At 42.3% G+C, this 26,697-nt stretch overlaps 1 protein-coding gene across 2 annotated transcripts in view; it reads right to left on the bottom strand.

Moving 5' to 3' along the window:
* Positions 1-26,697, bottom strand: part of cntfr (ciliary neurotrophic factor receptor) — a 346,559-nt gene that overhangs the window by 240,619 nt on the left and 79,243 nt on the right. The window contains exon 2 of one of the 2 annotated variants that reach the window (XM_085974105.1): positions 17,224-17,291. The exons of the other annotated variant lie outside the window; for it this stretch is intronic. The gene's annotated coding sequence lies outside the window, so the exon portion shown is untranslated. The remainder of the gene's footprint in view (positions 1-17,223; positions 17,292-26,697) is intronic. 2 annotated transcript variants of the gene reach the window in all.

Genomic DNA, 26,697 nt, shown 5'->3' with positions numbered 1-26,697 from the left:
TTGCATCATTTCCCTTCCTAGTTCCTTGAGTCTGTGGTAAATATGGGATTGTGGGGTGGGTGGGGGGATGTTTACAGAGATTTCTTTTCATGGAAGTGTTATAGAATCATAGAATAGTGCAGCACAGAAGGAGGGCGTTCGGCCCATCGTGCCTGTGCTGACTCTTTGAAAGAGCTATCCAATTATTCCCGCTCCCCCTGCTCTTGCTGTGGCTCAGTTGGTAGCAGTCTCACTTCTGAGTCACAAGGTTGTGAATTCAAGTCCCACTCCAGAGACTTGAGCACAAAATCTAGGCTGACATTACAGTGCTGTACTGAGGGGAGGTGCTGCCTTTCAGATGAGTCGTTAAGCTAAGGCCCCAGCTGCTCTCTCAGGTGGATGTAAAAGATCCTATGGCACTATTTCAAAGAGCAGGGGAGTTATCCCCGGTGTCCTAACCAATATTTATCCCCCAATCAACATCTAAAACAGTTTATAAGAACATAAGAAATAGGAGCAGGAGCAGGCCATTTGGCCCTTGGAGCCTGCTCCGCCATTCAATAAGATCATGGCTGATCTTCTACCTCATCTCCACTTTCCTGCACTATCCCCATATCCCTTGATGCCCTTAATATTCAAAAATCTATCAATCTCTGTCTTGAATATATTCAACTACTGAGCCTTCACAGCCCTCTGGAGTAGAGAATTCCAAAGATTCACCACCCTCTGAGTGAAGAAATTTCTCCTCAGCTCAGTCCTAAATGGCCGACCCCTTATTCTGAGACTGTGACCCCTGGTTCTGGACTCCCCAGCCAGGGGAAGCATCCTCCATGCATCTACCCTGTCAAGCCCTGTAAGAATTTTGTATGTTCAATGAGATCATCTCTCATTCTTCTAAACTCTAGAAAACATAGGCCTAGTCTACTCAATCTCTCCTCATAAGACAATCCCCCCATCCCAGGAATCAGTCTGGTGAACCTTTGTTGCACTCCCTCTATGGCATGTGTATCCTTCCTTAGGTAAGGAAACCAAAACTGTACACAATACTCCAGGTGTGGTCTCACCAGGGCCTTATATAATTGTAGTAAGACGTCTTTACTCTTATACTCAAATCCTCTTGTAATAAAGGCCAACATACTGTAGTGTATGTAGCTTTAAGAGAGAACTACTTTTACAGCTCCTGTATACTGTAGTACCGGCAGTGACCACACCTGTATATAAGCCTTGAGCATGCCTCTGTACCCCAGTCTTGAGACTACTCTACTCCAGTAAACACCTGTTGATTGTTAAGTTACAGCCTCCGTGTAGTTATTGGGAAACATCCTACTTTAAGAATCACGGATCTAACAGTGGCGACGAGGCCGATTCGAATCTGCCTGCAACTCTGCATTTCCCTTCAAGGATTCGCTCCGGGAGGGCGGTGGAAGAAAGTCGAGGCCAGAAACACGGGCGTCGACCACGAGCAACCGCCCAGTCATCCAGCAGAGAGTAAACATCGCAGGAGAGGCTGTTAAGAGCCGGGCTTGGTTCCCCAACCACGACGATCCAGCAACAGGTACAGCGCACACCCTTCCCGGACAGCGGCGGCTGGAGCCGACCAACGGCGTAGAAAAGCCGAGCAGCGTCGATGGGGTAAGAGAGAGGGTGAAGCGCACAGGGCGCAGCCAGGGGTTGAAAACCGAGCGGCGTCGAGGAAAAACAAACAGAGAGAGAGAGGGTAAAGCAGCAGCCGGGTTCAGGACCGAGCAACGTCAACGGGAAAGGCGCACAGGAAAATGCGCAGAGCACAGCCAGGGCTCAAGGGCTGAACCGCGTCTGCGGGGAGAAGAAGGGAGAGCGCAGGAGACGCCATTTTTAGAAGCTGCAGCGGAGAAGAAGGGCAAGCGCGGGAAGGAAGGAAAGCGCGGGTGATGCCATTTTGTGCCAGCGGAGAAGAAGGGAGAGCGCGGGAGACGCCATTTTAGACAGTTAAATCACACCCAGGGATGGCGAAGAGTGGCAGTATCACTGCATTCGAAAATGAAGTCGAAGATTGGGTGACATATGTGGAACGCATTGAGGTGTACTGCAGGGCGAATGAAGTGCCAGATGCTAGGAAAGCACTGGTTTTGTTAAATTCCATGGGTGCAAAAACTTATGGCTTACTGCAAAACCTGATAACCCCAGAGAAGCCCGTGGATAAGAATTTTGAAAGCATAGTGGCAATCCTACAGGACCACCTAAGCCCCACACTGCTGCTGATAGCAGAAAGATTTAAGTTCCACAAAAGGAACCAGCATAAAGACGAAAGTAATGCTCAATACTTAACGGAACTGCGCAAGCTATCGAAACACTGCCAGTTTGGAGTGGGACTATCAGATACGTTAAGGGACAAGTTTGTGTGTGGGCTTCAAAGTGAAGGAACCCAGAAACGGCTTCTATCAGAAAAGGATCTTACGCTGGACAAGGCTTTCAACATGGCAGTATCACACGAAGCAGCCGCACGGGGCGCTGCAGAGATACAACGGAGACCGCAAGAATATGGCACCAATGAAATGTCATATGGAGCAGGGAAGTGTTATCGCTGCGGCAGAACAACACACAACCAGAAGGATTGTTGGTTCAGGGACCAAGTGTGCAGACAGTGTGGAAAAACAGGACACATAGCAAGAGTCTGCAGGTCAGGGAAGAAAACCAACAGCAAGAAATCTCCACAGGAGAAGTACAAAAAGGTACATAGGCCTAGAAATTGAGTTTTGGCTTAGCCAGGGCTTTAGCGCCGGAAGTTAGTGCCGGCGCTAAGTCCCCCTGCGCGCGCCAAAAATTCAGCAGGGCCGCGCCCAAACGGCTGCCGGCGCTACTGAAGGGTCTTTGCGGCGGTAAATCGGCGCTAACTGCCGTTTCGCGCCGCAATTCCGGCGCTGCGGCACCCGATGCGGTGCGGCAGGCTCGGGAAGTGCAGGCCTCCTCCTTCCCTTAAGGAGGAGCTGCCTGCACCCGGCCGCGGCCCGCGAAAATCTTTTTAAAAATGAGCCCGGCACCTCGGACAAGTGCCGGGCTTGCTTCTGTTCCGGAGGGGGGGGGGGAAGTCCGGGGAGGGAGCTGCGGCCAGGCGGCCGGCGGGAAAGCGGCCGGCCGCCGCGGGGCCTTTAATGCGCCGGCGCAAAGACTTGTAAGACTCTGTTGCCAGAGTCTTAGTTGCGGCTGCCACGGGCGAGGCGGCCGCAACTGAATTTCGGCGCTGGGGCCCGTCGGCATGGCAACCGGGACGCTGCGCACACCGATGACGTCATCGGTGCCGGCGCAGCGCTACCGGTCTACCGCGGCGGAAGGGCCCCAGGCAATTTCGGCGCCGGCGCCAATTGCAGCGCTAGGCCCTCTAGCGCCGCAAAATCGGCGCTAAGGGCACTCAATTTCTAGGCCATAAGGTGATGGACAGTAGTTCAGACGAACAGGGAAGTGATACAGACCCCGGAAGCAAGGAGCTGGGTTGTCTGAAACTACATAAGGTAACCAAAATGGAGGATCACCAGACTATCTGGGTCACACTCAAGATAGACGGAGTCCAAGTGAAAATGGAATTGGACACTGGATCAGCCCTAACAGTCATAAACCAAAGGGACTACAAGCGGCTATTTTCACATATACCCTTGAAAGCTACAGAGATTGTCTTGAAGACGTACACGGGACAAAAAGTCTACCCCGAAGGAAAAATAAGGGTGAAATTGATATACAAAGTCCAGGAAATACCTAAAATGGACCTATATGTATTGCCAGATGGAGGACCACCACTACTAGGATGTGAATGGATCCGGAAGATACAATTAGATTGGCATTCCATACAGGCACTGAAGGTTGAGGCCAAAAAGGATGACGACGTCACACCTGGACGGCTGTCAAAAATGCTAACTGGCGCATAAGAAGTGTTCCAGGAGGGACTCGGAACACAAAAAGGCATAACAGCGACAATCAAAATAGAGGGAAATGCGAGCCCAAAGTTTTTGAAGGCCAGACCGGTGCCTTATGCGATCCGTCCAGCCGTCGAAGCAGAGCTGGAAGGTTTGGAACGTTCTGGAGTACTGTCCAAAGTGGACTGGAGTGAGTGGGCTACACCCGTCGTTCCTGTAATGAAGAGGTCGTTCCTCGGGCTGGTGAACTACTACCATAAGTTCTTGCCGAATTTGTCTACAGTACTACACCCACTGAACGCCCTACTGCAAACGGGGGTACTATGGAAGTGGAATGACGAAGGTAAACGAGCTTTCCAGAAGTGCAAAGAATTGATCACATCAAAAGAGGCGTTGGCTCATTTCAATCCAGCACTACCAATTCGGTTGGCGTGTGATGCATCACCCTATGGTATTGGAGCGGTGCTGTCGCACAAATTCCCGGACGGCTCGGAGAGGCCAGTAGCCTTTGCGTCTCGGTCACTAACCTCAGCCGAGCGTAGCTACGCCCAGATTGACAAGGAGGCCCTCAGCCTAGTGTGGGGAGTGAAAAAGTTCGACCACTATCTACACGGACAGAAGTTCACCTTGCTGACTGACCACCAGCCACTTGTCTCCATCTTTAATCCAAAGAAGGACGTTCCGGTGATGACTGCGCAACGGCTATAAAGGGAGGAAGCACCAGCAGTGGACCCTGTCGAAATATTTCATTCGACTATAATTGAATGCTTGCCAGTAACTAACGCGGATATAGAGAAGGAGACCCGAAATGACCCGCACTGTCTCGGGTATATGATTTGACGGTGAAGGGATGGCCAACACATGGCGACTCATTGTTGCCAGCATTCTCATCCAGAAGAGAACAGCTGTCAGTATGCCAGGGGACCTTCGTGTGTGGATCCCGAGTGGTAATTCCACCCAAGTTAAGGGAGAGAGTGCCCAATGAGCTTCACGAAGGCCATCTGGGAGGGGTGAAAATGAAAAGCCTTGCTAGGGCTTATGTGTGGTGGCCGAGGATCGATCAGCAAATCGAGGGCCTGACAAAGAGCTGCTCGGGATGCCAGAAGGTCCAAAATGCACCACCACATGCCCCTCTACACCCATGGGAGTGGCCCTCCTCTCCATGGCAACCAGGAACGGTATGCACACGGCAGGGGCCATTAATGTACACAGTGGATGTCGGGGAGAACATTGTGAGACGCCACGTCGACCAGATCTTAGCGTCACAGGAATGAGTCAACCCCATGTCTCGCGTACCTGGGGATGAACCCGACATACTGGTAGCATCTACCTCAGAAACAGTAGCAGTGGAAACCGATGAAAGGGGGCCAGAATCGCCTCCGCACCAAGAACAAGAACCTCAGGAAAGGCGCTATCCAGAAAGGATCAGGAAGCCGCCCCAAAGACTGAATCTATAAATGGACTATTTCTGTTTAATGTGCATGTTAAAGTGTTAATTGTTATTTGCATATTATGGGTACTGCTAATCTAAAAGGGGAGGAATTGTAGTGTATGTACCTTTAAGAGAGAACTACTTTTACAGCTCCTGTATACTGTAGTACTGGCAGTGACCACACCTGTATATAAGCCTTGAGCATGCCTCTGTACCCCCAGTCTTGAGACTACCCTACTCCAGTAAACACCTGTTGATTGTTAAGTTACAGCCTCCGTGTAGTTATTGGGAAATATCCTACTTTAAGAATCACGGATCTAACACATACCATTTGCTTTTCTAATTGCTTGTTGTACCTGCATGTTAACTTTCAGTGATTCGTGTACAAGGACACCCAGGTCCCTCTGAACACCAACATTTCCCAATCTCTCAACATTTAAAAAATACTCTGTTTTTCTTTTTCTCTTACCAAAGTGGATAATTTCACATTTCTCCACATTATATTCCATTTGCCATGTTCTTGCCCACTCACTTAGCCTGTCTATATCCCCTTGAAGCCTCCTTGCATCCTCCTCACAACTTACAATCCCACCCAGTTTTGTAGATGAACCAGTTGGGTTTTTAACCAATAATTCATCCTCTGGCCATTTGTTTTACCCCCGGTGCCACTCTGTAAATTAACCAAATTTATTAAACTCACAGCTTACCCAAGCAGGATTTGTAACGCACAACTCTATGGCGCTGTTAATCTACCCTGTCGAACATAACTACTCTGCCACACTCCGCACATCAATGTGACACTCACCAACACACTAGATTAACCTGAATAAGGTGTAAGATTTTTCCATTGTTGAGATTGCTTTTGACTCGGTTATCAAATAGCTTGGCTTCCAGATTGACCCTTAAGCAACACACGCCAGGTAGAGAGAGAGAGAGTCAGAGAGAATAAAGTTAGAGAGATAGAGAGTCAGAGAGAGAGAAAGAACAGAGAGAGAGAGAGAACAGAGAGAGAGACAAAGACAGCGAGAAAGTGAGAGACAGACACAGAGACAAAGAGATAGAAAGTAATTGTAAGAGATAGAAAGTGTGAGACAGAATGTGAGAGAGAGAAAGTGAGAGAAAGTGACAGAGAGGGAGAGAAAAAGATAGAGAGACAGCGAGAGAGAATGTGAGAGAGACACAGAGAGAAAAAGAGAAACATACACACAGCGAGACAGAGAGAATGAGAGAGTGTAACTGAGTCACCTTGGAACCTTTTACTACGTGAAAGGCCCTATATATCGTTGAGAAGAGAATATTGAAGAGACTGAGGCAAGTACCTGGGGAATTAGTTACAATCTGAGTGTTTCACTGATTCCCCTCCTTACTCTTCAAACGCACAGCACTAATTGGGGAATGACCAACAGACAAAGACAGGTGACTCCATAGCTCAGGGATTAGAGCACAGGTCTTGTTAAACCAGGGGTTGTGAGTTTAAAACTCATTGGGGCCTACTCAAAAATAGCTTGGTTTTTAAATTCACTGTCACTTAACAACATTTTTCCTTATAAATATTAAACAGCTCTGAGACTGACCCAGGAACAACAGGCTCTCTCCCCCTTCCTCTTCCTCATTTTCCCCTTCCCTCTCTCACCCATCTTCCTTGCTCCATTTCCCCTCTCCCCCTTAACCAATCTTTCTCCAATCCAATCTGGTCATTATCACATTGCTGTTTGTGAGAGCTTGCTCTGCACAAATTGGCTGCCGCGTTTCCTACATTACAACAGTGACTACACTTCAAAAAGTACTTCATTGACTGTAAAGCACTTTGGGACATCTGGTGGTTATGAAAGGCGCTATATAAATGCAAGTCTTTCTTTCTTCTTTCTTTCTTTTCTTTCCCCATAGCCCTGCAATATTTTTCCCTTCAAATATTTATCCAATTCCTTTTTGAAAGTTACTATTGAATCTGCTTCCACCACCCTTTCAAGCAGCGCATTCCAGATCATAACAACTTGTGTAAAAAAAAAAATCTCCTCATCTCCCCTCTGTTTCTTTTGTCAATTACAGGGCTTTGGTGAGACCACACTGGAATACTGTGCACAATTCTGGTCTCCTTATCTGAGAAAGGACATACATGCCTTAGAGGCGGTGCAACGAAGGTTCACTAGATTGATCCCTGGGATGAGAGTGTTGTCATATGAGGAGAGATTGAGTAGATTGGGCCTATACTCTCTGGAGTTTAGAAGAATGCGAGGTGATCTCATTGAAACATGTAAGATTCTGAGGGGGATTGACAGGGTAGATGCAGGGAGGATGTTTCCCTGGCTGGAGAGTCTAGAACTAAGGGGCATAGTCTCAGGATAAGGGGTAGGCCATTTAAGACTGAGATGAGGAGGAATTTCTTCACTCAGAGGGTTATGAATCTTTGGAATTCTCTACCCAAAAGGGCTGTGGATGCTGAGTCGTTGAGTATATTCAAGGCTGAGATAGATAGATTTTTGGACTCTAGGGGAATCAAGGGATATGGAGATCGGGCGGGAAAGTGGAGTTGAGGTCGATGATCAGCCATGATTTTATTGAATGGTGGAGCAGGCTCAAGGGGCCGTAGGCCTACTCCTGCTCCTAATTCTTATGTTCTTACATAATTACCTGTGTCCTCAGGTTACCGACCTTCCTGCCAGTGGAAACAATTTCTCCCTATGTATGCTCATCAAAATCCCTCATAATTTTGAACACTTCTATTAAATCTCCCCTTAACCTTCTCTGCTGCAAATGTTCAAAGAATTCATCCAATGTTTATTATTACATGTGATATTTTACACTCCATGTCCTTTATTATGTCACAAGTATTAGTTTTTAAGATTTAAATTTGATGAATGCAAAATCCATTTTTTTAATCATCATTTTTCTTTTTCATTTCTATTGCTTTCTTTCTATTGTAACTCTGAAAGATTCCATTTATCATATACAAGTGCAATTTTTGCAAGTAAATGTGAGGAAGTGGTGCTTCAGTTGTACTGAGTCTAATCTGCACTCAGTTTTGGCCACTAAACCAGGAAAGATATATTGGCCTTGGAGGGGGCACAGCGCAGATTTACCAGAATGGTACCAGGGCTTAAAGGGTTAAATTGTGAGGACAGCTTGCATAAACTTGGTTGTTATTCCCTTGAGTTTAGAAGGTTGAGGGGTGATGTAATTGAGGTCTATAAAATGACAGACCGGGTAGAAGCAGAGAGACTATTTCCTCTGATGGGCAAATCCAGAACAAGGGGGCACATTCTTAAAAGTAGAGCTCGACCATTCAGGAGTGAAATCAGGAAGCACCTTTTCACACAAAGGGTAGTGGAAATCTGTAATTCTCTCTCCCAAAAATCTGTGGAATGTGGGTTAATTGAAATTATCAAGACTGAGAGCGATAGATTTTTTTTTAATGAAGGGTATCAAAGGATGTGGAACAAAGATGGGGAAATGAAATTAAGATACAGATCAGCCATGATCTGACTGAATGGCAGAACAGGCTCACAGGGCTGACTGGCCTACTCCTGTAACTTTGTTCCTATGTTTGTCTCATGTCTGAAGTTGGTTTATAAGCAAGGAAAAACATTTTTATAATTGTGTGTCTCATTTTTTGCTCCTGGAACAAAATGTGAGTATTATTGTAATTATACTATTATGATGATATTCGTATTATGTATTTTTTTTTCTTCTTTCCTACTCCTCTGATGCTAGAGTACAATCTAGCCTCACTCTCTAGTAGCTCACCCAATTGTACATGTGGATTTCTGGGCATTCACATGTTCATGAAGTAGCCATTCTTTGCATGTGAGCCTACACATTGAAGTTTGACAGCGTATTCAACCATGGGAGGGCATCATAGCAGAGTCTGATTCTAACCTCACCCAAAATTCTGTTCTCAACCCCTATCCCACACACACTCACAAAATTCCATCAACAGTCATGGTAGAATGATCAGAACAGAATTGCTTGCTGAATTTCTTCCTCAAATACTCTGGTAACATTCATTACAATTAGAGCACTATTACCATCATTGACTAACTCAGCATTGAGCAGGGATTCAGTGTGGCAGTATGACTTAGCACCATACAACATTTACAATTCCTTTACCTACTGAGCAAATGGCAGAATGGCAGAATTCTACCTTTTCTTCCAATAAAAATGTAAGAAACCCAAAATATAAATGCTGTTACAAATGGGTGATGGGCGGGGGTGCACCATGGAGGCTGATGGGAATGACAAATATTAAACAACATTTACTCACTAGGCAAGTTACATTAGTTAACATCATTGGAGCTCTTTGCTTTTCCAGAATGCAGAGCAACACTACACATACACAGGGTTAGGGTTAATTGAAATGATCAAGACTGACATAAGATGTAGCATGGAAATGTCTGCATGTACAATAGCACTCTGAGGTTTAGAGAAAACCAGAGCATCCAGTATGTGCAGCCACTTCATCTGGTCACACTCATGCTGAGTCTACTTATTGGTTTAAGAATCAAGAACATTCCAATGCGATTCAAGTGAGGCTGCAGATTCCTTTAAAAAAAGTGCTTTTATACCATCAATTTTCTTGATGACTCCTTGCCTGAGGTATGATTCCATGGGTGCTGGTTGCCCTCCGATACTTTGTTCCTGCAACCAAATATTCCCACACAAGCGGTTCCAAGAGAGGTCACCGGATGGCTATCAAATTTGGGAACCTTGGCCGATTTCCTCCTCCCTAAACCAGGAACACTGCCCCAATTGTTGCACCTATCAATGCCCACCTAATAAAAGTGAGAGAGAAAAATACGCGTAATTGTTGGCCTAGATGCTAAAGAGTTAACGAAAGGAGTAACTTAGCTAGCTGAAAATAGTACCTATGACAGCTAATGCTTTCTTTAGGAATTCTGACTCTATCTTGCATGATATACTCCCTCCGCTGCATCATTTGCCATTGGCCTCTACCTGCTTCCTCCAACTAAACCACCCGTGGACACTGGTTTCACTTTCGCGTTCTCTTTCAAGCCAGGTTTCAAGTGTATCCTATTTTAAAAGCAAACAAGGTTTATTTTCTTTTAGCGGTGCTCTGAGAGCATAGGCCTCCCAAGCTCTTCCCATCAATGTCTGACAGGGCCATTAGGATTCTATTCCCACAGCCTGGACCTTTCACTGCAAATTACCCAGACAATCCATTAAACTGGAGCACGTTATTCAGCTAATGCCCTGTGCTAAATTAAAGATGGGTGAAAATGTTACATCAAAGCAGGCCTTGTGACTTACAGTAATTTTGCGCTTTAAGCTGCAGGAAAGAAAACCAGGAAACGATGACCATTTTGTGTCCGTACACACGTGAATGTTTGCCTATTAAGGGTTACAATAAAATGGAAATTTAATTAAATTTGTTATGTTCTTCCCTCCTTTAATTTTCTTCCTTTCTCTCTGGAAGGCACTGTCTCTTGCAGGGATAGGGTTCCACAGGCTCCAGCAACACTCCAATACTACGACTAAGACAGTGAATGCTAGCAGGCTACACAACTGGAGGTGCGGGGGCATCACAATTGAACTGAGTCCTATCTACCCCTGATATCCATTCAGGTGCACTTTCCAATAGAGGTCACTTGGATAGCAGTCAGCAGCAAAAACCCTGGTCTTTTTCCCTTTCCTAACCTTACAGTGCGGAGATAAGTTGTAACGCCCTACTGCAGCACCACCTGATATCAGTGAACTCAGCAGAGCCTGGGGACCAATCCAGGGAGATTTCTGGTCTGTGCAGCTCATTGCCTTAACCAGGACAGTGGATAATTAAGTCTAGGCTGAGTCATTAAACCTACGAGGGTCATCAGGTGCTTGAAAACTGTTCATCAGTCTGTGATGATCTCATTATTACAGTTAGCAGATGAATGTGTCTTATGTCATGGTGTACGCAATCTACTTTTAAAGCTACTGATGTCAGTTTAAATATTGCACAGTCACAGATAATATGTGATGATACTGTAAACTAATGACCTCAATTTTCTGCTGTCTTAATTTGGAATAAGAAGAATAACAACATTGTATGCAGCAGTTTTATTTGATTTTGATAACAGCATGTCCAGGATTATCATCCCATAGCCAGAGATGGAGCACAGTAACCAATATGTTTGCAATTTGGTTACTTACTGAGAATATCGGATGAAAAATATCCATTGTGAATGGTGTTTTAATTTTGATCTTTTTTTCAGCCCATTTACCATAGAGTGCATCCCTTTTACAGAAGAACCTTTTCCCCATGTGAACCTCTATGTATTTGGGTGTATTTGTGCTCACACTGCAATCAAACAGAATGTTTTCATGTCGAATTCTAACTAATTCATATGTCAAAGGCATCAGGCATTGCTGTGCAGAACCTGAAATGTTTGCCTATACATGACCATTGCACTGTTGCTAGTAACAAAGCTAGTACATTATAGAACAATTGGGTCCGCTGCTGATTCCGGTGAAACACAGAGTGAAGGGTTTTAATTAACGTATCAGTGTGAATGAAATATTCAAATATTCACCACATTTGAGTAAGTCAAAGTCACAGGGGCGAGGAAATATCTTTTAGGTTGCAGCCTGGAAGGCACTGTTAGTAGATTTTTAACTGATTTCAGGGGAAGAAAAATTCCCCTACCAGTCTCCCACAAATCAATCAAAACAAATTCCAATGGCACAAAAGTAATTCTGTCAGTGAAAAAAATAATGCATTCAATCAGAATTCAGTATTCAATCAATGGCATTCATCACCTTTATCCATAGGTGCAACCGTTGGAAAGGGAGGGGGAAGGAATAATAACGGAGATGTGCCAAATTATTTTTTTGCGTGGGTTATGTCCTCCTCTTCTCATCGCTCCAAATCCTGCACTTGTACTTAACTTTCCCCCAAAATTTCACTTAACCTGTGCAAATGATTTCTCCCACTCGGCCACAGTACCTTAAGTGGAAACCCCACTTACATGCTTAAATGAGTTCTCCGTCGAACCACTGCTGAAGGTACAGAGAAGCTCCAAGGAGACTCACCCCCTTTATGTTTACCACCCCACACATTTAATAGAGAGCAGAAAATTGCTTCCACTGCAGGTACCCAAAAGAAATTCAAGGAGCAGGAATTGGATCTCACTGCATCCATTTTACAGAAGTAAAACAGGCGCAACAAGGGCCAATTTCAAGGACCAACCCAATTTTGGATTGGGCCAGTTTTCAGGCTGCCTAAAACACAGGTTAGACCCCTTACATATGTAAATGAGGGGCCTAACCAATTTTAGCTCGCCTCTACCAAATTGGACATTACAGAGTGGTCCCTGGACTCCACAGTACTCGTGATCGCCCCCCTTCACCCTCCTTCCCGTGACTTACCTTTGGGCTGCTGCCAGCAAGGCAAGTAACCCGAAAATCTTTTTTTTTTTTTTTAAATGGTCGCGCGTTACGATAGCGACTACACTTCAAAAAGTATTTCATTGACTGTAAAGCATTTTAAGATGTCCTGAGGTCACGAACGGCACTGTGTAAATGCAAGTTCTTTCTTTCTTCAGTATTGAGCTAACCACAAGAAGGTACAGAAAAACAGCATGGATTGGCCTTCCAAACCCCATGTAGGCTGGCTTCGACTATTTGCAGCATCACTTTAACTAGCACAATTTTAACTGCTCCCCCATCAGGCCAATGCAGATACTTCAGCACAAGGCCACACCTGGTGGATCAGGATTGTGGCCTAGTTTTCAGCTGTTCCAGTGTACTCCCACCGATGCTAGGAGTACATGGAAGAGCCATCGATTTTTAGCCCCAAATTCTTTTACTAAACTACCATTATAAACCAATTACCAAGTTTACTAATCTTGGCATCTTTAATTTTACGCACAGAAGAAAATATATCCCAACTGATATATAATACAAACAGAAATTGTGGAAAGTGTACAGCAGGTTCATTACTAAAAAGAGAAAAGATAGGTTAATGTTTAATGAAGATATCTTTAGTCAGAATTCTGACCTGCTGTTAACCTATCATTTCTCTTTACAGATGCTAACAGACTTGCTGTGTAATCCAGCATTTCCTGTTTTGATTGCATATTTGCAATTTTTTTTTTGCTCTCTGATGTAGAATATTTCCAAAGAAAATGTTCAAAGCACTCCTCTTTTTCAACAAGCAAATCACTGTAGCATAGTTCTTGCATAATCAGTTTGTACCTCCCAAAAAGAAAAAAGTGTTCTAGATAGAAGTTACATTGAGTCTGCCTCCACCACCCTTTCAGGCAGTGCATTCCAGATCCTAACCACTCGCTGCGTAAAAAAGTTTTCCCTCATGTCGCCTTTGGTTCTTTTGCCAGTCACCTTAAATCTGTGTGGTCTGGTTCTCGGCCCTTCTGCCAATGGAAACAGTTTTTCTCTATCTACTCTGTCTAGACCCATCATGATTTTGAACACCTCTATCAAATCTCCTCTCAACCTTTTCTGCTCTAAGGAGAACAACCCCAGCTTCTCCAGTCTATCCACGTAACTGAAGTCCCTCATCCCTGGAACCATTCTCGTAAATCTTTTCTGCACCCTCTCTAAGGCCTTCACATCCTTCCTAAAGTGCAGTGCCCAGAATTGGACACAGTACTCCAGTTGAGGCCGAACCAGTGTTTTATATAGGTTCATCATAACTTCCTTGCTTGATGGATATCTTTATTTAAAACCCAATTTTAAAATGTTAATTGCAGAAAGAAACTTGCTTCCGCACAATAATTGAGGAAACTCCATCTTTTACTGAAAATTCAGACATATTTGATTGTTTCGGATGGGAAAAAATTAAATTCTGTTATTGGTGATAAATGGCCTCAGATTGTTACTGTGGTAATTATGTTGTAGTAACTTGTGACAATTATGACAAAGCTCAAATTTTCAATGGCGGTGATTATATCACAGGGTCATATAGTCACAATTTGTGTATTGTAATTAGTTGGCAGCAATTTGTTATTATTTGTCCTCTTACTTTATGGAATAATAATAATATGCCCTAATTTTTGTTATGACATCCAACAATCCCATTACAACATCATGATTACCACAACCACCATTCTTGCCCATTACGACATTCACATGGCTGGCAGTCATTGAATCTGTTGCTACTGAAAACTTGCAACAATTACATAAGAACATGAGAAGTAGGAGCAGGAGTAGGCCATACGGCCCCTCGGGCCTGCTCCGCCATTCAATAGGATCATGGCTGATCCGAATCTAGACTCACGTCCACTTCCCTGCCCTCTCCCCATAACCCCTAATTGTCTTGAATTCTCAGTGAAATAATGAAAATTGCACAAAAGCATGTGTTGTAATTAACCTGTGACTGCTTTATGCAGAGTAATATACAATATTTTTTGATGTATGGCCTTGCGTTGTCTCTAAATTTATTTACTATCTTGGCACCAGTATGTTACAAGCAAAGTCACACAGCTTTAATGCTGTTTGATACTCTAAATTCATCACTTCAAATTGCTTTCTCCACCAGTGACAGACTCATAACCAGCAGTATTTTAACTTAGTTCTCAGCTCAAAATATTCTCTCCAGCCACAGTTCAAGGGAATATAGAACAATAATTTCACGCACTCGCCATTACCTTTTACTAATATTCTAGTGGCCAGACTAATGTTTGTTTGCAATTGAAAGAGATAAGGTTAGCAACAACAAAAAAATAAGCAGCACTTTCAGCAGAGATGACGCACAAACGCACATTGCTGTCGTGCTAGCTCCCCTATTTACAGGTAATAAAGCATGTTCACAACCATTCCTAACCACAGACTCCCTGAGCTTACAACAGGGCCAAACTAATCTCAGATTTTCCAGAAATTTAGTTTGGTTGCAAATTTCTTTAAAACCATGACAGCACATTGTTTTTAGAAAATGTGCAATTTTAGAAAAAGTATATCCATCAGTATCACATAATATATCATTTAGTACCAACTATTTTTGAAGCAGAAAAGTGATGTGAAAAACAGAACTGTACAAGCAACCACTCGATAATTAAGTGTCTACAAACTGCCTAAAGAATGTGGTCAGTGTGTTCCATTGTATGTTTAACATGTGCTACAGATGCTGGCGACTAGAAAGGAAAGCATTTATTATACAGTCTGAATTGTCTCCATTAATATTGGAATATAGAGTAGACTTTAATCTGATGTGACCCAGTGAAGAATACAGTTCTTTTACTATTATTAGAAAAAGTTATTATTCATATTTCCTTTATGGCTTTATAATTTATGTCCAGATTTTCTGCTTGTTCGGTCCCAGAACGGACCCTTGCCCATCGTGAGTGTATAAAGGGAAATCGCGTGTGCCCAGCACACAATTTTCCATCCATTCATTTCAATTAATTGGATAGAAATCATGGGCTTCACACACAAACATTCCTGAAACAAGTTCCCAGCGGACAAAGGTCTTCACCAGGAGTGTGCGAATGGAAAAATTGTCCTATAGCCGCTCCTCTTTTTCTCTCATTTCTCTTTCTCTGTCATGTCATGTAAAAAAAAGTAACACCAGACATGAACACTACCTTCCAGGAACAATGAAATTTATGCCATCCTTGTAAACTGGTACCAATGAAACGGATACTTATTTTATTCTTTAAGACAGTATCCTCTTTCTTTGTTGTAGTTTATAGGCTATATCTAATAATTACACCAAATGTTAACATGATCCCTCAACCAATATCACTAAAAAAAAAAGATTATCTGGTCATTTTCTCATTGCTGTTTGTGGGACCTTGCTATGCACAAATTGGCTGCCGTGTTTCCTACATTAAAGCAGTGATTACACTTCAAAAAGAATACTTCATTGGCTGTAAAGTGCTTTGGGACACCGAGGTCGTAAAAGGCGCTATATAAATGTCTTTCTTTCTTTCTTTCTTTCTCCTTTCTTTCTTTCTTCCTTCCTTTCTTCCTTCCTTTCATCCATCTATCTGATATTCACTCACCCCTTGTCTGCAACCTTTCTGTCAATTGACCACAGTAATATTGAAAAGATAGAGAGAAACAAGAAAGGGGCTGCATTGTTCCTATCAATTTTCCACTATTGTTTCTCTTGAGCTCCAAATATGTGGCCCTCCATGCTCTTCCACAGCAAATTAAAAAATAGCAAATTGTGCTATTGAAAAAATAACCTGACTCTGATCAAAATGCTAATGAACATGAGAAGACAATAAAGCATGCAAACAGAAAAGGTCATTCAGCATATCAGTTTCCCTCCTTTGACAAGGCATGTAGCAATTACTTTCTCTTAGACTTGCCCCCAATTAGTTAACCTCCTTATGGAACAGTAGGCATATTTTTTTACTGACTTCCAAGGTTAATCAAAGGAAAACCAGCATATTTATTCTTACACTTTAACTCTTTAATGCCCATTGGTTGCTTTCAACAGATCATATTTACATAGTCCCATAAACATGGGAATCATTGGAGTCAAAATTCTACTTTGACGGGGTTCACAAAATGGGCCCTAGCGGAACAGCCATCCATTATATACCCTTCCGCTTTTCTTTTCCATTGAAGTTAGTGGAAAGGAAAAATCGGGCGGGTGTGTAATGGGCAGCCAATCAACTACCACCCATTTTGTGCCTCTGCCAAAATAGAATTTGACCCCCATTATGTCACTTGAAGTATTTGGATCATCATTCTCTATAATTATCCTTATAATCTTTCAATCCCATTTCCAACCAGATATTTGTACAGTCCATTTTCAAACAATTAATTAACCTATTGAACACTCCTGCTGGGAATTTGTTCCGCATCACCACAAGTCATCAGGAAAAACTTCTAATCTCTAGTCTCACTTGAAGCTTCTTAATTTTATCTTGTTTTCTCTAATTTTGTGCTCAATGTCCAAGTTAAATAATTTGTTTATATTCACATTGTAAGCTTCTCCATAATTTCAAGTCCTGAAACATGTACCTTTTCAATATCCGTTTCCCAATGAAAGTAAGTTCAGTTCTGTAAGCCTCTGTTTATAACTTGGAGCCCTGAGAAAGAAAGAAAGAAAGACTTGCATTTATATAGCGCCTTTCATGACCACCGGACATCCCAAAGAGCTTTGCAGCCAATCAAGTAATTTTTGAAGTTTAGCTCCAGAATCATTCTTGTTATAATCTTCTTTAAAGCCTCTTAAACCATTCAGCCAAATGTGACTTTGTCAATGATCTGTACAAAGCTAGAATAACTTGCTTCAACTTATAATAAAAGGTTCTTGTGATAAAACCTCTTTGCTATGCAACCCAGTACTTGAATAGATTTGTGAAGAACAGGTTTACATTGACTGGATACTTTCAGCTAATGGTCAGAATCACATCCAAATCCTTTTCCTGTTGCCCTTTTACATGTATGTGCTTTTCATGGTTCCTTTTGCAATACACATCATTTCACATTTATATTCTTCTGGTTTCCCCTAGGCCATCTGCTTAATTGATTCAGATTTCTTTGAACGCTGTCAATCTCGCTTGCTTCTTGTTACTCATCCGCATAATTTACTGTCAAAAATTAGAAGATTACCAGCACTCTGCACCATATCATTTAGGAATACTGTAAATAGCAGGGGTGCAAGAACATACATCGCCTAGCTGTCACCCCAATGGAATCTTTCCTGCTGATCATCACCTTCTGTTTTCCATCACCAAAACAATTGAAATCCAGCTGGACAATTTGTCTTTAGTTCTTTCAGCCTAAATCTTTTCATCTAGTTTTCTCTGCTGAAAGCAGTGACTCATGCTGGGGCATGGATCCACTGTTGCCAGCAGCCTCACCCAAGTGACCTTTCTTCAGGTGTGAGCCCAGATATTGAGTGCTAGCAGATTATGAGTGGGAAATGTCAGGGTGGGGGCGCGGAGGGGAGAGTGGGTTGCTATTGGTTATCATGTTTTGGGTTACTACTCTAAATATTGTCTTGGGTTCAGTGTTGGTCCCATAAGTAGAACTCATGTCCCCTTTGTTCCAGAGTGCACCTCTTTCTGCCCAATATCCAAATAAATGATAGCATTACCCAGGGATTGCAACAGAGAACCCTCACTCTATACACCATCTACTGGAATGAATTCACCTCTCTTTGAAAGCTGACTGGATGCTTACTCTCACCAAATTGAAGCAATGGTTTTATTTACATAATAAAGTACATCATTGAGCAGTACATAGTTCAACACAGTGAAATATATATTTCTCTACATTCATCATTATATAAAACAACTAAGATGTAACTTGTTTTCTCTCTAAACATGAACCTTTAAACTGAAGTCCTCCTACTGTAAATTCGCTCGAGTCAACCTCCCTGGCTAGTCTGGCACAGGATTTAAAACCAAATAGGGTTGCAGGTCTTTGCTGCAAGGTTCACCCACTGACCGATGTCTGAATGTGACCTACCAATATAAATCTGTAAGAAGTCTCTTCTTCCTGAGCTGTCAACCAAAGAGGGCTCCAGACAATCAGTGAATCTGCCCTCTTCTCAAAAAATCTGAGAAACAGCTGTCAATCACAGTCACATTTCCAGGCTGGGGCCTATCTTTGGTTTGTGAACATATGGCTTGTGAACACCCCCACAGATCCTGAAGCAGTGACAGCAGACAATACACTTTTTGTGGTTTAATTAAAACAAATAACCATTCATCAATATCGAATGAAGGTAATCTCCGACAATGCTATAAAATGATCGCCATTGACTGTGACTGTTCTGGCCAGTTGACACTTCAATTTTATCAATTCCCATATATGAAGAATGCTAGAGTCAGCTCATCTAGAACTGAACTAATGTGTTCTCCATTGAGAAATACCCTGTAGGATCCCGCTTTAACCCCTTACATGCTGATTCTAGCAATACAATATTAATACAGACTAAAAAGTATATATTTGCCACAAAGCCAAACTCGATATTCACAGGCATGTATGTTCCAGCAGGGGTCGCTAGATACTGATCACGAGAGGGATCCTAGCTGAACTTTTTTGTCCAGAAGCACTGAAACCAACCTTTCTACTGCCTTTGCTGAGAGCTGCTAAGTTAGCACACACCAGAGAATGAAGCAATATTGTGGGACTCAGTACTATACCACGTTAAATATTTACCAATAAGACACTGGAGGAGCAACTTTAATCTTCTTGAACAGCCACATCTGTGGCAATGCCCCAAATGCTGTCTGAAAATACGAATAAATTACAGGCACTCACACGGTGGGTCATGTGTACTAATTCAGTTACCTCCTCACAGAATCACAGTAGATTCACGAAGAAGTCAACATAATTTAAATATTTTTACATAGATATAAAAGTAATGAAGGATACACCAAAGGCCTGGCAACTTGACATCCCACTACAATCAACTTTCTTGATGGTCCAGTTAATTCGGTCAATGTCCTATCAGTTATATTCATTGGATTCAGATGGTAATCTTGGTTCTATGGAAGCCTTGAATTGAATGTAGATAGAGAATGGAAATGTTCTTTGATACTCTCCTGAGACTGCATTGTCTGGGATACATTTGGAATGGGACGCTGACATTTCAGCTCATGTACATCATATATAAGGTGGCATCCAATGATAATCACTAACTGAAAGGAGAGAAAACGTAATCTCTAAAATTCTGTCAACCACCAGATGAGCACAAGCATTCTAGGAGCACTTACTTCTGAGGATGTTCCAGTTGTGTAGAGGTTAACGGAAAGTCTCTTCTTGCAAGCTGGTATACAAGATTAAATTCTGGATGGCGAGGATCCAGCATGAAGTTCTTAATCACCAGAAAATCAGAAGCACTGTAAATTGGATGTGTTACTCTCCATTTCCAATTCATATTTCTGTTGAGTGAGGCTGCACACTGGGAGCACAGCCATGTAAAATGTACCCTGTGATTCTACGTGTCTAAGTGTCACAAGGGGAAATAGCTATAAAAATTGGTGTCTTTTAGTCATTCTTTGTTCCTCTGTCCTTATCTGTTGCTCACACATACACTTCTAGCAAAGTCACTGGAGTGGAAATCTTGGCTGTTTCGTTTAATTCCCTCAAGCTTGGCAATGCTGATTGTCAATTGTAGTGCCCCCCCCCACTCCCCCCGCATAACACTCTAGCTGTGATTAGTTAAGTCAACACAAACTAACTAGTGATAAAATCTGGGGCTTTTCTGGTCTGTACTGTTCAGTACTATGCCGCAACGTGAATTTTCCCACTGAGCTGTTAGAGGAGCCCAGTACAATAAAAACATTTACGTAAAGAAGCACAAAACCAAAAATCAACATTCTTAGTGAATAGATCAGAGGTTTTATAGCACTGTGTAAATTTACTGATACTATTTCAACATCAATCCTACATTACAAGTGACTACACGTCAAAACTGCTTATGTAAAGCACTTCGGGACTCCATGAGGTTGGGAAAGACACCATATAAATGCATGTCTTTTTTTCCCTGATGTATAACATTGCAAGTATCAGCTATGTTCTATAATTTCAATGGCATATAATCTCCTGGATCTTATTATTGATATCAGTACAAAGAAGGTTTGCAGCCAGAAAAGAATACAATGAAAGATTTATATTGAGAAACAGTGCACGACAACACCACCAGGTTTGAAAAAAAAGAGTAAACAAGGTACTGTAAATTATGAGGCGATGTTTAAAGTAAAAACAAGCTTGAGTTTTGAAAGCCTGTGGATTGTTGGGAGGAAGGAAAGATAAAAGGAGGTCTGCAGTTGCAGTTTTTTAGATCATTGAAAGAGTGAGTTAGAGTAGAAATGATTCATTAGTAAGTTGAACTAAAATTATAAGATTTTGTAAATTGACCTCTCATTCCCTCCAGCCTCAGTTACATTGTACAAATCCTGCACCTGCTCACTGTTTTATATTCTGCTCAGATCAGTGTATGTCATGTTCAGCCAATGGCCGTTTGTTCCATATACTTACAGCTCTCTCGCTTTTCAGCATGCAATGTCTCAGCTTTGAGGTCAACTCAATGCAGAAAATGTAAGGAGAAAGTCAAGAGGTTTGGAGAACAAAGACCGGGGAAGACAGAAGATGGCTTAGAGCAGTCCAGCACTGCAACTGTCAGAAAAAGTGCAGAAGAGATTTGAGCTCATGATGAGCAGGGAGAGGGAATGCTTTAGCTGTATGTGTAAAGTTCAAATTCCTGTTATTGAGATTACTGATGGATTGATTTATTGAAATATCATACTCTGTACAGAAAATGCAGTGTTAAAATAGCACTCGGTGACACAGCATATAGAAAAGCAACCTTTTCACCTCTGAGACTTGGATTTGAATCCAAAGTAGACAGACGAGATGAAGGGCTCATGTCTGACAACTGTAAAAGGTTGTAACTTAAATACGTTTGTGGTGTCTTTAATTCAATTGTACAAACGGTTATTATAATTCACAACAGACACAAATAAAGGTGAAAGAAAATCTGCTATCAAACTTCTGTAATCCAGTAGGAAGTGAGATTTTGACAAATATTTGACAGAAATTGTCAGAAGCCTTCATACTACCATTCATACATATCAGGGGGGATTGGCCATTAAATCCTCCTCCTGTCACAGGCAGGTCAAGGGATAAGCATACCGTATAATTATAATTTTGAGATGAATGGAGTATTGCCATAGAGAATGTGTCATACATTTTGTTTTTATTAGGTTTTTTTGTACTTGTTTAGAATTCAATGAGGAAAACCATCCTTTATAATCTTTATTTAAATACTGAAAGCAATTTAAAGATTGTATTTTGCTTCAATTTTTTTCTTTCCGATTCAACATCCTGTGTACTCACAAATTAACTATTCTATAGGATTCTTCTGACAGGCCAACAAATCCATTCTTGTAAGTATTAGGCAGTTGGAGCCCGTGTGAACACCAGACTGGTGCCAAGAATAGCAGCTGAAATCAATCGTGGAGGTAGTAGGACTTTCTAATACATTTTCCTTTGTTCAATAAATTCATACAAAGAAATTCTTTGCATTACAGCGATATTAGATATAAAATACCTTGAAGTATGTTCATTATGCTGTGTGCTTGAAAGTATTATGGGGGGAGAAATTCGGTATCGCCAGGTGCTAATGTTTTTGAACTTTTAAAAATTTGGGGTTTGTGCTCCATGGAGGAAGTGGCGTGCTAAATCAAGCGCTCCACTTCTTTCCTGGAGCGCAACAGGCAGCAGGCGGGACGGTAGCTGAGCAGCGCTGCACAATGGGCCGTGCAGCGTTGCCGCGTTGGAAGGCTCCTTCCCTCCCTTAAAGGGAAGGGCCGTCGCTGCAGGCTCTGCAAGGGGAAAACTTACCTGGTCCCCGACGGCAGCCGCGATCCGGCCCGATCAGCCCGATGCATTGCAGCAGAGTGCCGGGCTAATTGATCGTTGGCGAAGACAAATGAAAAAAAAGAAAAATAGAATTTCATAATTTTTTTACTTACTTCGGCCACCTCGCCTTTAAGTATCGCCCCCGAAACACCCGGCCTCCCGATGAACGCCTCTTGCAGCTGCCGGTGTTTTCGCCCAGCAATGCTGCAGGGGGTGGAACTGAAGTTCGGGTCCGGGGCAATGCGCACAGCGATGATGTCACAATCTCCGGGTGAAGAAGATTTGGACGCAACGCCATACTGCCGCCGCAAACCTCCCGCCAAATATAGCGGGATTCGATCTTCTAGCAGTGCCCGGTTGGTAAGTGCTTAGCGCCCCGTTATCACCCCCGGGAGGCGTTAATGGGAGGCGCTAAGGAGGCCAATTTCTAGGCTTTAATGTCTTAATTTAAACCAATTGATCAACTGAGCATTGTGATCTGGAGATTACAGGGTTACTCTCAACCTATAAAGAGATAACTGGCAGAATATATAAACCTATGATCATGAATAATTACCAGATTTTTAAATTTACATTGAGAAATTTAAGTGAGGGGTTAAGACCGATAGTACAGAAAAGGACCAAGTTTGAAAAGAGTAAGTGAAAGGATGAGATATATCAAGAAGTAGTGGCTATGCAACACCAAGGTTGGGGTTTTAAAGCCTTGAGATAATGACCAGACTAATTCTTACAAGAACAGATGATTTGTTATTATAATTTATTTCTGATTGAAAGAAAGGGAATTCCTTTCTCACCCCAACCCCGAGGTTATGTGGCAGCCCTAATGTCAGGGGTTTACTAACGACAGCCCAAACTTTAGGACTTTCCTATGCAATCAGGGATAATATTTCTCACGTGCAGAAATCATCTTGTATGAAATCAATACGTTCTGAAAGAAAAGTAATGTGTAGCCTCACTGTAATCAGGGTCACTACCCATCTGGCAGTTGAGATTTTGAGTAGGCTGTCTGGAAATTTCTAAAGTGTAAATCAGACACCAAAAATGTAATTTTTTCTACTTACTTCTATGCCTTATGTTGCGGAAACATTAGTTATTAAGGTTTTCAATTAGCTTTCAGGATCAGCAAAGCAAACTTCAGTACTTAGGCCATGATCATATACCATGCCCCAACCCCCGGCCTAGTTCTGCCTAATCACTTCGGAAAAAGTAGAAAACCCTTTTTTCATTATTTTTCTTTTTAAGTTTTACATTGTTTTATTTTCAGGCTTAGTTCTAAAGGCATGACAGCCTCTGGAGACCCCATTCTCTAAACTGAGAGAATTCCAGTTTGTTTTGCACATTACCAAAAAATTGCACGTCAAGAGCACAAGCTCTTGATTACCAGCCATACATTCGTAAAATGATCTATTTTGCACATTTCTAAACGATCCAACAGAGATGAGCTTTGCTTTTGGAAATTCAGTGGAAACCTTAATAGTTAATGTATCCACTTCATAAGACAAAATTAACTTTCTTTGCATAAACAAATTTTGGTGTGTATGGAGGAACGTGCAAGCTTGTAGTGCCTACTACACTTAATAAAAATTCTTGGCAGATGTGACTCCAGATAGTGAGATAAGGCGTAAATTCCTACCGATATGTTCCAGCTCTACAGGAAATGAAAAGGTTGGCGGTGGGTTAAAAGATCAATTTTATCCAGAGGATGCTTGGCTGCAACCTGAGCAAACTTTAAAGGGGGTGGGTTTGATATAAAACATATGATCCAACCAGACTAAAGTTAATGAGTCAGTCTAATCAATTATTTCAATCTGAAAGGTAAGAAAGATACACTCACTCTCTAAAAAACCTAAAACGTCAGGGTTCATATCACCTATAACAAATCGTATTCAATACACACTATCAGTTTGAAAGAATGAGTGTCATCTTCAATAACCCTTTCAACAGTGATGGCAGTGTGGGGATACCATTGGGTTGGGGGACAGAGTTTGATTTTCTCAGTTTGTTCAGTTCCATATCTGAGCTGTACTGAAAAGGGGGAGTTAGGCATAAGTTGCAATATTTCCCCATAGGGAAGAAGAAATATTGGGTTAAGATGCCTTGCCTAGACAATATCTCACACCCAGTGTCTACGAAAAAAGGATCAGGAGTAGCTACAGCAGAGATGTATTTCCACAACAACTTGCATTTATAGAGTGCCTTTAACACAGACAAAAATTGACCCTGAACCAAGAAGGAGACATTAGGACAGGTGAAAGAAAAAGGTTTTACGGAGTGTCTTAAAGGAGGAGAGAGAAGTGGAGAGGCAGAGAGGTTTAGGGAGGGAATTCCAAAGCTTAACGCCTAGTCAACTGAAGGCACGGTCACCAATGATGGGGAAAAAGAAGTGCGGGATGCACAAAAGGGCAGGATTGGAGGAATGCGGAGATCTCAGAGGGTTGTAGGGCTGAAGGAGTTGCAGAGATAGTGAGAGGCTTGGCTATGGAGGAAATTAAACACGAGGTTAAGAATTTTAAAATCGAAGTGTTGGTTATCTGGGAGCTAAGTTAGGTCAGCAAGCACAGGGATGATGGGTGAACGGGACTTAGTGCGAGTTAGAAAAACAACAACATGCATTTGTATAGCGCCTGTAATAAAGAATAATCACAGAAACCCCACAGTGCAGATAGAGGCCATTTCGGCCCATCGAGCCTGCACCGACACATATCCCACCCGATCCCCGTAACCCCTACACCAACACATATCCCACCCTATCCCCGTAACCCCATGTATTTAATCCCCCTAACACTAAGGGTCAATTTATCATAGCCAATCATCCTAACCCGCACATCTTTGGACTGTGGGAGGAAACCGGAGCACCCGGAGGAAACCCACGCAAACACGGGGAGAATGTGCAAACTCCACACAGACAGTCACCCGAGGCCGGATTCAAACCCGGGTCCCTGGCGCTGTGAGGCAACAGTGCTAACCACTATGCCACCGGTCCCAAGGTGCTTTTCAGAAGTGTAATCAGACAAAAATTGACATCTAGCCAAAGGAGATATTAGGATGAGTGACTAAAAACTTGGTTAAATAGGTATGTTTTATGGAGGGTCTTAAAAGGAGGAGACAAAAGTGGAGAGGTATAAAAAATCTGAATAAATTACATAAAATTTACAAAAGTAAAATACTGCAGATACTGGAAATCTGAAATAAAAATTATATTGGCAGAAGCAATAGTAATACAATGTTGTCAATAACAGACATCCTCTAATTCTTTTTGTTAATTTAAAAATCTTTTTTTTCTGTTGGTTTTTATGACCAATATCTTTCATTGAACCAGAAGTTCTGATTGGGGAACTAGTTGAGAACAATTACTGAGCACAATAATGCAAAACATCGCATTAATGAGGCACTCTTGCTTTGAAATAAGTGTTTGGACAAAGTTATTGCCAGGAAAAGCCCACTTGAAAATTCAGTTTCCAGAACATTCATATTGGCAGCAGACATATTTGTTGGAGTGCAAGTTCTGCAATGTGATTTCAAATCCATTAAAAAATAATCAGGCGCATAACTAGCGACAAATCTTTGTACGAAGAACTGTGCAATGATATTGCAACCATTGCACTAGGGTGTCATGGTTCTTAAAAAGAAACAAGAATAATGATACTGAAGCTATTTTTGTTAGCTGAACTTTTTGTATTGTCAGCCTCAGTAATCCTAGCTAGATAACCCTGTACTAATATTTTAAAAGAAATCAGGACTCCCTATTGGTACAGTTGGTGAATGCACTGCCAAGTGTGGAATTGAGCTATACAGAGGAGATGGGTTCCAGGTTTGATTCCTGATTTGTGTTGAGTTATCTCAGCTAAGCCAGGATGGTAGTACAGACATACAATTGGCCCCAGTGTGTCTGGGTTAGTCAGGTGAAAAATCATTGATATTATGGACCAGGGGATATGGTAGTGTAGTGGTTATGTTACTGGAATAGTAATCCAGAGACCTAGATTAATAATTCAGAGAGCATATTAAATCTTCTTCTTCTTCTTAGGCAGCACCTCGGAACAGAGGACGACTTGCTTCCACATTAAAAATGAATTCTCAGGTGACTGATGAGTCCAATGCAGGACCTACAGTCTC

This window comes from Somniosus microcephalus, chromosome 2, assembly GCF_052327205.1.
Source record: "Somniosus microcephalus isolate GS21.2 chromosome 2, FLI_Smic_1.0, whole genome shotgun sequence".
Lineage (NCBI taxonomy): Eukaryota > Metazoa > Chordata > Chondrichthyes > Squaliformes > Somniosidae > Somniosus > Somniosus microcephalus.
This window is presented reverse-complemented; position numbering and strand designations above follow the sequence as displayed.